Source organism: Lepidochelys kempii, chromosome 5 (genome assembly GCF_965140285.1).
Source record: "Lepidochelys kempii isolate rLepKem1 chromosome 5, rLepKem1.hap1, whole genome shotgun sequence".
In the NCBI taxonomy this organism is placed as follows: domain Eukaryota; kingdom Metazoa; phylum Chordata; order Testudines; family Cheloniidae; genus Lepidochelys; species Lepidochelys kempii.
The window spans coordinates 70,939,764-70,954,279 of record NC_136384.1 but is presented as its reverse complement, the minus strand read 5'-3'; the positions used below and the strand labels follow the sequence as shown (position 1 = coordinate 70,954,279).

Sequence of the window (14,516 nt, the reverse complement as noted above, 5' to 3'; positions counted from 1 at the left end):
TCTCTGAATAGAATGAAGACTTCATCATTCCTCATTAGCACTTTCCGAGTAATTTGCTCAGCATCATGTATTAGAAATAAACCAAACAGAGAAAATGAACCATGTCCCCCTCATGTGGGATAGAGGCAGGTGCTACTTCAAGAGGACTTGGGAAATAAAAAATAAAACCAGGATTAAGGAGCAAGAAGAAACCCATTCACTTTCTAGCATGTACAAAGTTGACAAAAAGCCTTTACTGGTGAATAAGCAGGGAGTCAGGAGCACACTGTGGAAAATCAGAGACGGGTAAAAAATATTGGGAGACTATGAAACAATGTGTTTTCTTTTCTTCTATATGTACTTTGATTCCAGCTGAGTATCTGCTTCTTACTGAAACTGTCATGCTGAACAATGCAGGTATTTAAAATGATTCCTAGGCTTTCAAGTTAGCACTTCATTTTGTTGACTAGTAAAGAAAGGAACAAGCTGGCTGAAGACCGTTTTCTAGAAGGCTGAATTAGCTTGTTTTAGGGAATCCTACTTCTCCATCCATAATATCCCAGGCTTCTTTGCTAGTGCCTTTATTAGGAGAAATTCACACACACAATTTGGTATCAAAGATTCTCACTTTTAAAAGAAATCTGATTTGTTCAAGGGAGGCGGCAAGCATAGCGTGCAGCATCTGCCTCCAACCTGGCCTGAAGAGAACATCTCTAGGGATGAAAGGATGCTTTCAATCTTAAACCTTTTCTCCTGAGTCTGCCCACAGCTGGCACCATTGTTATTTTGTGAGATGGACTCAGTTCACATTATCTGTAGTAGACTCAGTCAATGAACAGCAATCAGAACAGCATTCAGTCACTACTGATGTTGGCTGGCCTGAATTCAGCCCAGCCAACTAGAGGCAGAAACCTTCATATCTTATTACTAATCTCCAGATTTTATTTTAGGCTGCAGTTCAATCTGAACAGTTTAGTAAGAAGAGAGTCTGACACAGTGAGAACAGAAAGGGAGAAAGTACTTCTTTAAAAATGCATTTTGCTTTGAAATGTGAATTCAACACAGCTACAAGGGCATCTCACTGTTTTGTTCTAATTACATTGCATGACAATCATGGGCCTGGACGGGGCCCACTGAGAAGCCCAACACTGCAGAATGGAGGAGCACTGTCTGAATTACATCATCCTTGTTTTGTCACCTGCTTCCTCTTCAGACGATTTACTTTTGAACCAAGTACAATTCACTTATATTAGCTAGCACTTTCACTGACCTGACTGAAAATCCTTACTTCCTGTATTATTGAGGGACCATATTAAAATCATTTTTTCCAAGCAACAGAAAGCCAAGCAATAGAAATCAAGGGTCTCAGGAAAGGTAGATGGATTATATAATGGAATTCTGTAACTTTAGTTTTCAAACATGGGTGAAAGATATTCAGTAACGTTTGCCACAACAGATTTTCCTCACACTTTTCAAGTTCACAAAATTACAAGAAACCAAAGGGCTTCTTATGGTGATGGTGGTGCAATGAAACATACAATAAAGTCTTACGCTCAAAAATTGGCAGCTGTAAATTTTCTGATAGTGAACAGAATAGACAGATGGACCCGGATTATGCTCAAGACCCACTTTTAACCAGAGCCACTTAAAAAAATACATTTCTTTTGTGGCCATTTTTATTTCTTTTAAATCTGAGAATCTATTGTTACCCTGATTTAAAAGGAATGTGTTATACAGCAAATAGAAATGTTCTGGATAGAAGATCCGGAAGAAGCCAACATGAAAGTCTCAGGTTATTTCCCCACTGTAGACCAGTATGCCTGAGGCCTCATATTTCAACTGTGAGCACTCACTGACTTCAGCTGGAGTTGTGTGTGTTCAGGTCACCTGACAATCAAGCCCTAGGGTTCATTGCTGGTGCAGATCATTAATGTCTCTCTTAGGGAGGGAGCAAGTTATCAGCTTCTCTAACAGAAACTTGATTGCATCCTCTGCTCGAGAAACCAACACCAGAAGCTGGGTAACTATCAGCAAGTATCACATCTTCCATTTTTTGGTTAAGATCACAGAGAAGGTTGCAGTGAAACAACCCTGAGTACCTCATTGCCTCAAATCTCCATGATCCCTGTCAATTTTGTTTAAGACCTGTGTACCAAACCTAAGCTACACTGGTTGTATTGAAGCCAATCCTCCCATAAACAACTGAAGATCCAGTGTCTTTAATGATACTGTGAGATACATCAGTAGCTTTTGACACTGTTGATCATGAGGTATTGTTAACTCACCTGCTAGACTCCAGCAGTGGATGGGGCTGATGTTAGGTGGGCTCCAATATTTCCTGGCTAAACACTCCCAGAAAGTGATATGAGGAGGTTGTGCCTCTTCTCTGAGAGCTATTATGTAAAGTTCGGTAGGTATCCATCTGGTCTTCCCTCCTGTTCACGGTGTATACAGAGCTGTCAGCGAGAGGACGCAGGCGGCAGTGTTTTCAGTATGACAGCTCTCCACTCTATATTCTCGTGCTCCTGACCCAGTCATTGCTGTTGCACATCTTGCCCAGGGCCTAAGGAAGGGTGGGACACAGCTGAGAGCCAGATGGCTGAAGCTCAATATAGATAAGGCTGAGGCAATACTGATAGGATATGGGAAGCATCTGGCTGATATAACGAGGCTGGTGCCTCCCCCTTCGACGAATGGTGTGCTTCTGCCTTTTGTTACTTAAGTTTGCACCTTGGGGTTTTACTGACTCCCTAGTTGCTGCTGGATGATCATACAGCAGCAGTGTCTAGGAATGCTTTTTACCATCTGTACTTGGTCAGGAGATTGTGACTTTAGTTGTGTTATTTTCAGACACACAGATGCAAACCTTACTAATGTATGTAACCATGCCTTTGTCATCTCAAGGTGGGATTACTACAATGCACTCAAACAAAAGGTTCCATTTTAGGCCAATCCAGAAATTTAAGATAGTGGGTAGCTGTATTCTGCACTTACTGAGCAGCGCATCTCTGTGGCAGTATAGGTCACGGGTCCTTCATGATCTGTACTGGCTATCTGTTGGTTTCCTGATTGAATTTAAGGTGCTGGTTTTGATCTATCAATCCCTAAATAGCTTTGAACCTTGCTACTTAAGAGAATGCTTCTCTCCATGCACCTATCAATGGGAGCAGTACGTAGGACAGAGGGGATTTGGGCCTGAAGACTAAATGGATCCAGAGGGGGGCACGAAGGAATTATGAGGGAGATTTCAAGGTGCATGAGGGAGAGAAGAAAGAAAAAAAATGTATAATTTCCACATCTGGTTTTGGCTGGAAATGCAATAACCAAAATACCATGAGAAATACTATTCTACAGTTTTTGGCTCAGCTGAAACCTGGAAGTACTAAAAATGTCAAGGGAGACCTAAATTTTGCAAAATATTTGCCTTGGTGGCTTATTCAAACTGCTTCAGATAAGCTTCAAAGAAGCATTGTACCTGAACTTGAGAATGTTATGTTTGCCCATCGCTAATGTAAACTGGGAGTTTCAAAAAGAGAAGCCTAAAGCAAGACTTCTAAATCCATATTTATGTACCCACCTCAATTTCAGAAGAGCTGAGCACCCTACAGCTCCCATTAATTTGAAAGTGGCAAGGAACTAGGTGCTTAGCACCTTTAAAAAAACAGGCAGGGGAGTCATGATATCACCCCCATGAGCAGCGTCATCCTATACATAAACATGGATTGTAATTGGTTCCAATTTTAAACACATGTATGATGACATAATTACATTAAGTAACCTTGCCCCATTAACCTCGACAGACCCCTTCAAGGTCTGTTTACAGCCACGCATTGTTGATTTTTTGTACATTCAAGTGCATGAGGGCTGTTGTAATGTGAGGTCATGAATGAGTATTGACAGAATGAAAGCTGACAGAAAAGACCCAATGTGCCAAAGGGCTGATTGTTCATAAACTATTGATTAGCGAGCACTGAAAAAAAAAAACAACAACAACAAACAGCAATTACCCACTTAGCCGTGCTGTGAGTATACTTCAATCTTATATTCCAGTAATGAATGACTGGGTGGAAATATTGTCAAGCAGCAACACACATTTCTCGATTAAGCCACAGAAGAAATATCTTTCCTTTAATCATTTGCAGTGCCACTAGCAAACTGCAAGCTACTTTGTCCCAGATATTGTATTGTACTGACCATTTTCTATTCCAACAAGCCATACTTAACAGTAAGTACTATTTTTCAATCTGCTTGTCTACAAGCTATTAACTCAATTTCCAGCTTTCAATTTTTATTCTCAGCTGATCAGCAAGATAGAGGAATTGATTACTCATGTGGAAAGGTAGGATAACATAACTAAAACTCTGCATTGCTTCAGTCATGATGATTTCTGTATAGCTGACTTCACAGTAATTAATGCAGTGCAAAGGGATATAAAAAATACCAACAAAAGTATTTCAAAACCTTAAAGGGCAGTGTGACCGGGTGCCTGGATGGATCACGCTGAGAATGCTATACTCAGGGCAGACTGCAGTGAATGGGGCAGACAATCCCTAGTACTGGTGGTTTATTCTATAATTAGATTCACCAAACCAGTAACAGACCAGCTTCTGTAATACCACATTGATTAGAAGAAGCTATCTACAGTCTCCTTTAAGCAATTCAGTCCTTGGTCCCCATCTAGACAATCACATCTAATATAGCGAGGGTTTACTGAAAACCTGATTCACCATATGTGAATTTCACCAGTCTCAAAGGACCGGATACTGATCCCCAAGTCAATATGAATTTCATATCTTACCCAATAATTACACAGATGCCAAACCTTTACTTACTAAAAGATTAAAGATTTAATAACAAAGGGAAAAGGAAATAAGAGAGTTGCAGTGGTTAGAGATCAATATACATACAGATATGAGTAAAGCCCTTAGGTCAGTTTCATAGCAGAGATGGTGAGGCTGCTGATTTGTAAAAGTCTTTCTGGAATCAATTTAAAAGGTTATAGTCCAATAGGCAGTCCAGGTCAAGAGTCTGTTAGAGTTTTTCCATGCATTTTCCAGGTTATTTCAAATAATTATTTGGAAGATCTCCATCTTATGACATATTTTCCCAATTTGAACAGATTAGAGATGGCAGGATCAGGCTTGGGGCTTTCCTTTAAAGTCCTCTAGCAAGCTGATAAACCTCTTGACACAGCAGGAGCTTCCCTGAGGAAGAATAGGCAGTGCAGATAGAAAAGGAGGACTTGTGGCACCTTAGAGACTAACCAATTTATTAGAGCATAAGCTTTCGTGAGCTACAGCTCACTTTCTCAGATCATGTAGCTCACGAAAGCTTATGCTCTAATAAATTGGTTAGTCTCTAAGGTGCCACAAGTCCTCCTTTTCTTTTTGCGAATACAGACTAACACGGCTGTTACTCTGAAAGCAGTGCAGATAGTTGCTTTGAAGCTAATCTTCTACTTCCTATGCATACACAGGTAAACTAGTTGCATTCATTCACAAAAAGCAATTAGCCATTCAAACTATCAAGACAGTTCACAGGTGATTTACTATGTGGAATTACAAGGAGAGATTAGGACAATGATAGTATTAGGCCACAAGTCCCATCTAAATGATAATATCCCCTTTTGATCTCTGAGTCAATAGAATACAGTAATGAATCATTAGAAGACAGGAACAGGATTTAGCATCTACAAGCCAATTTAGATCACTTTGTTATATTTCTAATAGAATGCAGGTAAACACTTAGGCCACGTCTACAGGATCGGCGGGTAGTGATCGATCAGTCGGGGATCGATTTATCGCGTATAGTGTAGACGTCACTCTGCTGTCGACTCCGGAACTCCACCACGGCGAGAGGAGAAAGCGGAGTCGACGGGGGAGCGGCGGCCATCAATCCTGCACCGCAAGGATGCGAAGTGATTCTAAGTTGATCTAAGATACATCGACTTCAGCTATGCTATTCTCGTAGCTGAAGTTGCGTATCTTAGATTGATCCCTCCCCCTCCCCAGTGTAGACCAGGCCTTAGTGTCTACCCTTGATTTCTACTGCTGGTCTAGTACATCTCTTTGAAATTCACATACTAGTAGATGGTCTTCATTACATTTCAATGCCTCTTGTTAAGTTGTCATGGGTCACACACAGGTTGGTTAGTCTGTCAGTGGCACAGGCAGATTCTCTGCCTTACCCATGCTCTGCAGGGGTACACTGGAAGGATGAGCATGGGGGGAGGGAGAGGCATAGAAATCTTGGTGCAGCTCCCTGCTCCTCAGCCACTTGACACTGGCATAAATTAAAGATGTAGGGACCAGTGAAGAAGTAGATGTAGTGGACCTCTGCTCCATGATATCCTTATGCTTCAGGCCCACAGCACCCCTGACATGCTCCTTCTCTTCCCTTGTGCCAGGGGTGGGGGAACAGCTGGTACAAGAGGCAGCCAATCCACCACTGTCTGCTTTCCTCAGGCTGACAGATCTCCTGCACATCTACTAGCTTTCAGCACTACTAGAGAATCTGCCGCTAATAATTCTAAAAATCATTGTTCTGTGGAAAGTTTGGCATCTACTGAACAAATGAAGATGAGGTATTTTAGAAAGATTTAATTGGTAAGTTGTTCAGGATAGCCAGGTCCACCCCAACTTCCAGCATGTAGCCCATATACGCACACACGACATTTTACAGCATAACTAAAAATGCTTCTGGGAAATTTTCAAACGATTGGACAGAACTGGCCAGAAATCAGAGGTGGAAAACTCATAAGATGCCACCAATAAAATCCCCTCGGAACGGAATTCTCCCAGACACTACAGATTTTCTGCTTAATGAAAGTGCAAACTTAAATGTTTCTATTATACCACAAAAAAATGGACTTATTCTGACAAAATTTTAAATCCAGTACTGCATATGCATTACCTAAAGAAACAGTGACAATTTTAGACAACCTTTGTACTAGTCAGATCCTGAAGATACAGTGCTGCACAAAATACCAGGCAGTCAAAGAAGATTTCAGTTTGAATTCTAGATAAGGATGCACTGGAAAAATAAAGACTGAAGCATTGATGATATCAAGGAATCCTTAGTATTGAATCTGCTAACACCACCACAGACAGATACTGAAAAATCAATAAAAATGGTTAAGAGAGAGCAAGCAAACAAACCAAAGACACTTACTTCAAACACTAATATCAAAACAAACTAGAAACACTGCAACAGGAAGACTGATGCACTTCTGGCAAGACAGACCATGTTTTGATGGTCTGAGTACACAGAGGAAGCTCCTCGGGGACCACAGGGAGCATATTTTGGAGAATTGTTTTGCCTTTTTGCGACAGTCTCTTGTTCATATTCAGACCTTGCATAGAGCAGAACTATTCCAATGACTGCTTACACCAGCACTATGTTTGGTCCTCTCTTTTAGGGACATGTGGCTCTAAGTCCTATAGAGCTGTGGAGCTTTTTTCCTTTGCTCCGGACACAGAAAATGAGGTATCCCGTCTTTGTATGCTGAGTGACAAACAAGAGTATCATTGCTATGCAGGTCAGAAAGCCAATAGAAACCTGACATGCAGTGTTTAATGCTGGTGGGAAGAATGGACTAGATTTCAGCAAAGAATGGTAGATAGCATTCCACCAACTCCCCCTTCCAGTTTTGGGAACTAATTAGAAATACAAGTTTAATGGTACATAGAGGTAGAAGCACTCACCACCCCAAAAGTAACAGAGATGAAAAACCATGTACTCCTTAATTATACTTTTAAATCCCACAGATGGAGCATCTGTCAAACATAGGGCCCAATTCTTCACTGCCTTTCATCTCACGTAGTCATTTACTCCCATGGTTTGAATAGAACCGAGCCCAAAGGGGAGAATGGGGTAAAGAGGCATCCAAACTACAACTCCCATAAGGCACCATGGAACATAGGTAGATGTAGTTTAATGTTGAACTGACTCAAAATGAAATATTTTGATTCAGGAATGTTGAAACATTTCATTTGAATTTTAAAAATGTCAGAGCAGTTGAAAAAGGTTCACATCTTGATTTCAGATGAAGACAAAAGCTGAAATACTGGACTATACAATGGCATGGAAATTCTGATTTTCACTCAGTTCTACTCGTTCACTAATTGTGACCATTTGCATAAACAGGTTTTTGTTTTCAGGAGTACCTGAGGGGGAACAGCTGTTCATCGTACTACATATGAACACGTGTGCGCTAATCATTTGCTACTTGTTATTTTCCTGTTTTAAAACTTATCATCCAATAAGGGAGAAAAAATAATATGAGGCATTGTAGGTGACCAATCACTCACTACAAACAACAGTTCAAGAGCCACCCAAAGGCTAAAACTTATTTGACCAAGCTATCTGGCAAGTATTTACAAATAATGAATGCAGTCATATAGATCCCGCGGTATGTCTATACTTCGAGCTGGGGAGGTAAATTCCAGCTTGAGGAGATATACCTGCATCAGCTCTCATTGAGGTAGGACACTAAAAATAGAATATAGCTGTGGCGGCATGAGCAGGTAGCCACCCCACGTTCCCACCTACAGTCTTGAGATTAGGATTTGTTGGATAATTTGTTTACAATAAACCATTTGGCCAGCTCTAATTATACCTCCATCTTCTGTTAGGAAATAAGCCTATTATGATTATTTCTGCCACTAAAGGTATTTTATCTTGTCTGAAGTCAAACATAGGAATGTGATGGCTACATTTTCTAATTTGGATAGTTTTCCGGATGTTGTAAACACTACCTAGATTAGATGCTGCAGCTCTACACAGCTGAAAAGTGGCATTATAGCAACAGGGGCTATTGTTTCCATTTTATATCTACCCAAGCAGAGGCTTCAAACTGGTCACAAAAGATATAATTCCACAGATGATAAAGAGGAGACTAAGTGGCTGATCTGCAATTTGGAATAAATAATTCTTTGGAGATGTAAGAGGATTCTTTTTATACAATGCAGCTAGTCAAACAAGCTCTATACAAAGCTTCTTTCAGTACTAAATAAAATGCCTTTTTAACCTGATTTCATTCCAATTACACCTGCTTCAGAACAAAACAAGGAACAAAGGATTTTAATGTAAATACAAGAAAGACTTTACCTTTTTCCTTATTATGATGGAAACTGGTTTTCTTTTTATGAAAAGAAGGGGAAGGAGAAATAAAGGCTAGTTTGGTAAAGTGTTTTGCAACATTGCTTTTCCAATTCACATTGACTCAATCTAGTAATTCGTATAAATTTTACTGCATGGTTACTGGAAGGTGACATAAGGTTATTAAGTTCTAAACAATGGCCCCAATTCTGTTCTTACTTGCACAAGTGTTATTCAACTGACATACAGTGGAGCTACTCTTGATCACTGTTCCCTTTTAAGCTGTGTATGTGTGCGCGCGCACACAGATCCTAAACCCCACACACACGGCGAAACACCGCGCGCTCAAAAAATGAAATACTACATCGGAGCCAGGCCGAAATATCATTGACATTGTTCGCCCGCCATCTATCCACACTTCCAGATTCTACTAGCTGGCAAGGGGGGGAAAGGGATAATGTATACGCATTTTACTCGCTTGGGCGCATTTGCCTCATGGCGCACAAATTTGAACTCTGCTTCAAAAATTTGCACAGAAGAAATTTTTTGTGCACACGGCCTGTCAAAAATTAGAGGGAATATTGCTCTTGATTTAAACTACTGTAATTGAGAGGAAATCAGGCTCAACATTTGTAATCCTCCCCAGAGACCAAACTGAAGGAATTTAAAATTACAATTGCCTTTTCAATGTAGGGTTACCAGATGTCCCGATTTTATAGGGACAGTCCCGATATTCAGGACTTTTTCTTATATAGGCACCTATTACCCCACCCCAGTCCTGATTTTTCACACTTGCAATCTGGTCATCCCAAGTGCACTTAGTTATTATTACAAAGGAATCTTAATTATCCAGATCATTTGGATGATGCCAGATATGCTCAGGGAATCAATAGGACACATACACACAAACACTAAGAATTCACTATAAACTACAATGCAGATAGTGGTGTTGGTGGAGAGAGCTGGTTGGACCAGGACTCCTGCTGTATATTGTGTGTTTGAGCTAGTGTAAACCTAATTGTATAACAGGAAAAGCTGACAGGTAAATATTTACCAGCTAAGAAAGTAAATGATTCAATGGAGTTGCACTAGTGTAATAGAGCAGAATTTTGATTTAACATTTTCAAAAATGCGTCAGTGAAAGTGTACTGTACATTCCACACCAGCCCGTGACAAAATTTATCTTGAAGTGCTATTGCTGTAAAACAATCATTAGCCTTTTCCCTCTTTTCTTGGATACATAATAAGGATTTAGCCTTTTAACAGCAACATGTGAAACAATACCATTATATGCCATAGGAATCTGAATCTTACTGTTACCATCTATACCCAAAGCATCACTCTCAAAATACTTTCAGATATTCCCTGGCTCAGAATGTCAGATAGGTGCAGAATGCCTAAGAGTTCAGACCTTTTAGACTAATATAAGCAAGAACCTACAGAGTTAAAAATTGCTGACAAATTACATATCTGAGTACTTCTGACCACGTGAAAAGGATATTTAGTTCTCTTGCTCAAAAAAAAAAAAAAGGGGGACAATAATTTGTCTCCAAAATTAGTCTCCAGAAAAGGAGACTACAACAACTATTTGAATATTAAGCATACAATAGCAGTTCTTCTGCAGAAGGGATCTAAAAGTCCATTCATTTTAATCAAGCATTTCATTTTACCACAAAATAAAAGAACACAGCATAGAATTCTTTAGTGTTGGTAGCATGCCTGTGCTCCTAATGTTGATTATCTGAAGATAACATTTTTATTGATTCTTTATAAGTTATTTCAAAGTACTGTCCGATAATTCAAGATTGGTTATCCCATGAGGGTTAATTGTTAAAACAAAACAACAACAAAGCATGAATTCTTCATTATATTCGTTACTTCAGTTTGTTGCAAGTCATTTATCAGAGAACTTTAACCCTTGGTTCTGTTTGCAAATCAGTCCTGGTTTCTTCACACACATTTGTTATTCATTAGTATCCACAGAGTAGCTGATGTGAACAAATTTCAGTTGATGGGTTGTTCCTGAACAATTTACTCTGACAATTCATTAGGGAATCAATCATGCGCACCACAACTGAGTCATATGTATGTTTTTTCTTCCTGACTGGATAACTGAACCAGTAGAACAAAGACTAATCAATCACACACACATTTGTGGTACAAATTTTTGGACAACAGTCAATCCTACTAGAATTCATGAAACTTTCAGGATTCATTGATATTTTAAACCAGATATCATCTGAATATTCTAACCACTAATAATATGATCCCATTGACAGAGTGCACTTGATATATGTTTATTTTCATGAAAAATATTCACACTCTTTGTATCATCATTCACTTGGCTCTATTCATGACATTGTTGATTTATGATGATAAAGATAGCAAATGGTCTCAGGTGAAAGTGTACAAAGCAGTTATTAATCCTTGTTGGGGGAAATATGGAAAAATGAATATAAACCACACACATGCTGTATCGATATTTTAGCTTATTCTCCAAACCTGAGCAAGTGTGGTTTTCCAAAACTGTGCAGAAAGGTCACAGGGAGATGTGTTATCTATTTGTGGTGGGGAGAGTTGGGGAAAGAGTATGGGAAGACAGCATCCCTTCTGAGGTAAAGATACAGTTTTAATAGCTTATCTGTCCTATCTGGTGGTTATGTTCATGGTGAGGTGCGTGTCTTTGGGTGGAGGAGGAGAAGGTAACACCAAAGTAGTTTTTTTATGAATACACATGCACAAAAAATCTAGAAACAGTTGATGAGTAAAGCATGGTTTCCAGCTCTAAAATGGATGTGGGTCGATTCTAATCCCTTCTGCAACAGTTCCAGGCAAAGGTCCTTTGCCATTATGCTCCTGCTGAAAGACGGCACTCCCATTACTGTCTTCTGCAACATCCTCATCTCCGGCCTCGACAAATGCAATCTTGCCTCCTTTATATCCTGTCATGGATCCACAGACTCGGTGCTATGGCTCCAGCTTTGGAGCAGTGTCTAGGAGGAACCCCTTCAAGGTGCCAGACCTCCAAGAGATCTCACTTTTCCTTCAGGATAAGCCACACGGCTTCACCGCCTCCTTAGACTGGACGACTGGGTCTGCAGCACTCCTTCACATTGTGAGCTTTGTTCAGTGAAGACCAAGAGAGACAGACCCCGATGGAGACTCTTCAGGGACTAACGTACCTTGCCAATCCTTTGTCACAGCATTGTCAGAACAGTAGGGTTTATTAGCCATCTGGAACACAGCATAGGAAGCCCTTAGGTTAACACAGAGGAATGAAGGTCAAAGCATAGTGACCATTCTGGGTAGTGCAAAGCCTAGCCATGCTATAGCAAGCAACATTGTTTGAGCGGTCTCTCTCCCCATCCGATCTCCTCCATCAGACTCCAGGTGAGAGCCCCGACTGCCTCCAGCAGCCAACACTTACCCCATCTCACACCTCTCCAGTCCTTTGTTCTCACACTGGAGAAATTTTGCGCTGTCCCGCCCACTGAGAGGAGAGGAAGTCTCTCTCTCTGGGTCACTGGCTGCTAAGTATCAATGTCAGAAGACAACAGTAAATCCAGTTGCCCTTATATGCTCCACTGATATGGGGGCCGAGACCCAGACAGCTAGGCAACACCCATATCTATGTCTCTTCACCTACCCTGAGAGCAAACTACCCTTCCCTACCCGCTAGGTAACAATACTGCACACAGAGGAAGCTAAGGACACAGGCCTCATAACAATATTACAAAAAAATTCCACTTAGTCACATATCAATTCAAAACACTGCTGTAAAGATAATTTTTCTGGCTTGTCACTTTGATCATGTCACCCCTCTCTTTGTGTCCCTCTGCTAGCTCCCCTTTCTCCACCGCACCAAACACAAAACTACTTGGCTCCACTTCCAAGACTCTTCATGGCCCTTCTCCATCCTCCTTATCATCTCTCATTTGCTATAGAGATGTAAACTCTGACCTCCACTCTGCCAGTGATGGCATATTTCACTTACTTGTGCTTATTTGAAACTGTAACCTTTGTGTTTTCAATCATACTGCTCTTTATACACAGGTATCCACAAAGGCAGCTTATTGTCCTCCTTAAAACTTATTTGATTTGATGCCTACAAAATAGTTGTCAACAGTTAGGCAGCTGGCATGCTGAGACCACTGCCTATCATCCTGATCAATACTGTCTCATTGTTTCCTCATGCTGTGTCAGTGTCCACCTGTTGTCTCCTGTCTTATATTTAGACTATAAACTCCTTGGGGCAGGGACCCGTTTTTTTGTTCTGTGGTTGTACAGCACCTTGCATAGTGGGGAATCTTGATCCATGACTGAGGTTCCATGGAGCTACTATGAGATAAACAACACTCACTGTACAGTACAAACCTGCTGTAGACCTTGAGGGTACATGTGCACAGCAGTGTGTCAGAGAACCCTGGGCTTGAGCAGCTACATTGCATTTTAACTCTCTGTTAAGAATCTTCTGACCAGTATTCAAACCCTGGGCTCTGGCATCCGCACTGCAGTGCACAGACCTGAGTCAAAGTAACCATATCCCAGAGAGCCTAGTGACCCCCTCATGTCACCACTCTAGCCCTAAGAACATGGTGCACTATGGGAAAACTCTACTGCCCATGCTGCACATTACAGGAAGTTTGAACCACCCACCAGCACAGCTTGCCGAGCAGCCATTATGTTCTGTGCACTCCCAGCCAGAGTAGTAACCTGGAGGAAGTGCCTTTTGACAAACTTCTGCTTGCTCTTTCACTCCTGTGTCAGGAAACTGGCAGAGCATCCGCGAGGCACTGGTGGACATTTCAGCAGTGTTTTCTGTCCCACCACAGGTACCTGACAGATTTCCTGATGGAGCTGCAGGAGGAGAAGGAAGAGTACTCTAGCATCACAGACTAACATTGGCAGATGCTGCAGTATACTTGGCATAGCCACTGATGACCCCTATGTACATGGCAGCTTCTAGTGCAGGGCAACAAGCATGGACTAATGGCACCACATGATCATGCAGACCTGGGATGACCAGCTGTAGATCCAGAACTTTCGCATGAAGAAAGACACATTTCTGGAGCTTCGTGAGCAGCTTGTCCCCACCCTCCAGATTAAAGACACACATCAGAGGTCACCCTTGCTGGTCCAGAAGCAGATTGTTATATCCGTCTAGAAGCTAGCTACCTCAGACTGCTACAGGTTCATTGACAACCAGTTTGGGGTTGGAAAGATGACTGTAGGTAAAGTGGTGGTAGAGGTGACTAAGGCAATCAGGCATGTGGTTTACCCCAAGGTGGCAGGCATTAAAAATATTCCACAGGTAACTGCTGGTTTTGAGAGAATGAGGTTTCCTAACTGGCGAGGCCATTGATTGGACTCACATGTCCATACTTTACTTTGCCCTCCTCGAGGAGACACGAGTACCTAAACCGCAAAGGGTGCAACTC

The 14,516-nt window shown here is 41.2% G+C and overlaps 1 protein-coding gene across 4 annotated transcripts in view; it reads right to left on the bottom strand.

Moving 5' to 3' along the window:
• Nucleotides 1-14,516, bottom strand: part of CAMK4 (calcium/calmodulin dependent protein kinase IV) — a 291,927-nt gene that overhangs the window by 258,169 nt on the left and 19,242 nt on the right. For 2 of the 4 annotated variants that reach the window (XM_073344680.2, XM_073344683.2), the window contains exon 1: nt 2,265-2,561. The exons of 1 other annotated variant lie outside the window; for it this stretch is intronic. The gene's annotated coding sequence lies outside the window, so the exon portion shown is untranslated. Of the gene's footprint in view, nt 1-2,264; nt 2,562-14,516 lie in introns of those variants that run through there. One more of the 4 variants, XM_073344684.2, reaches the window with a different exon arrangement.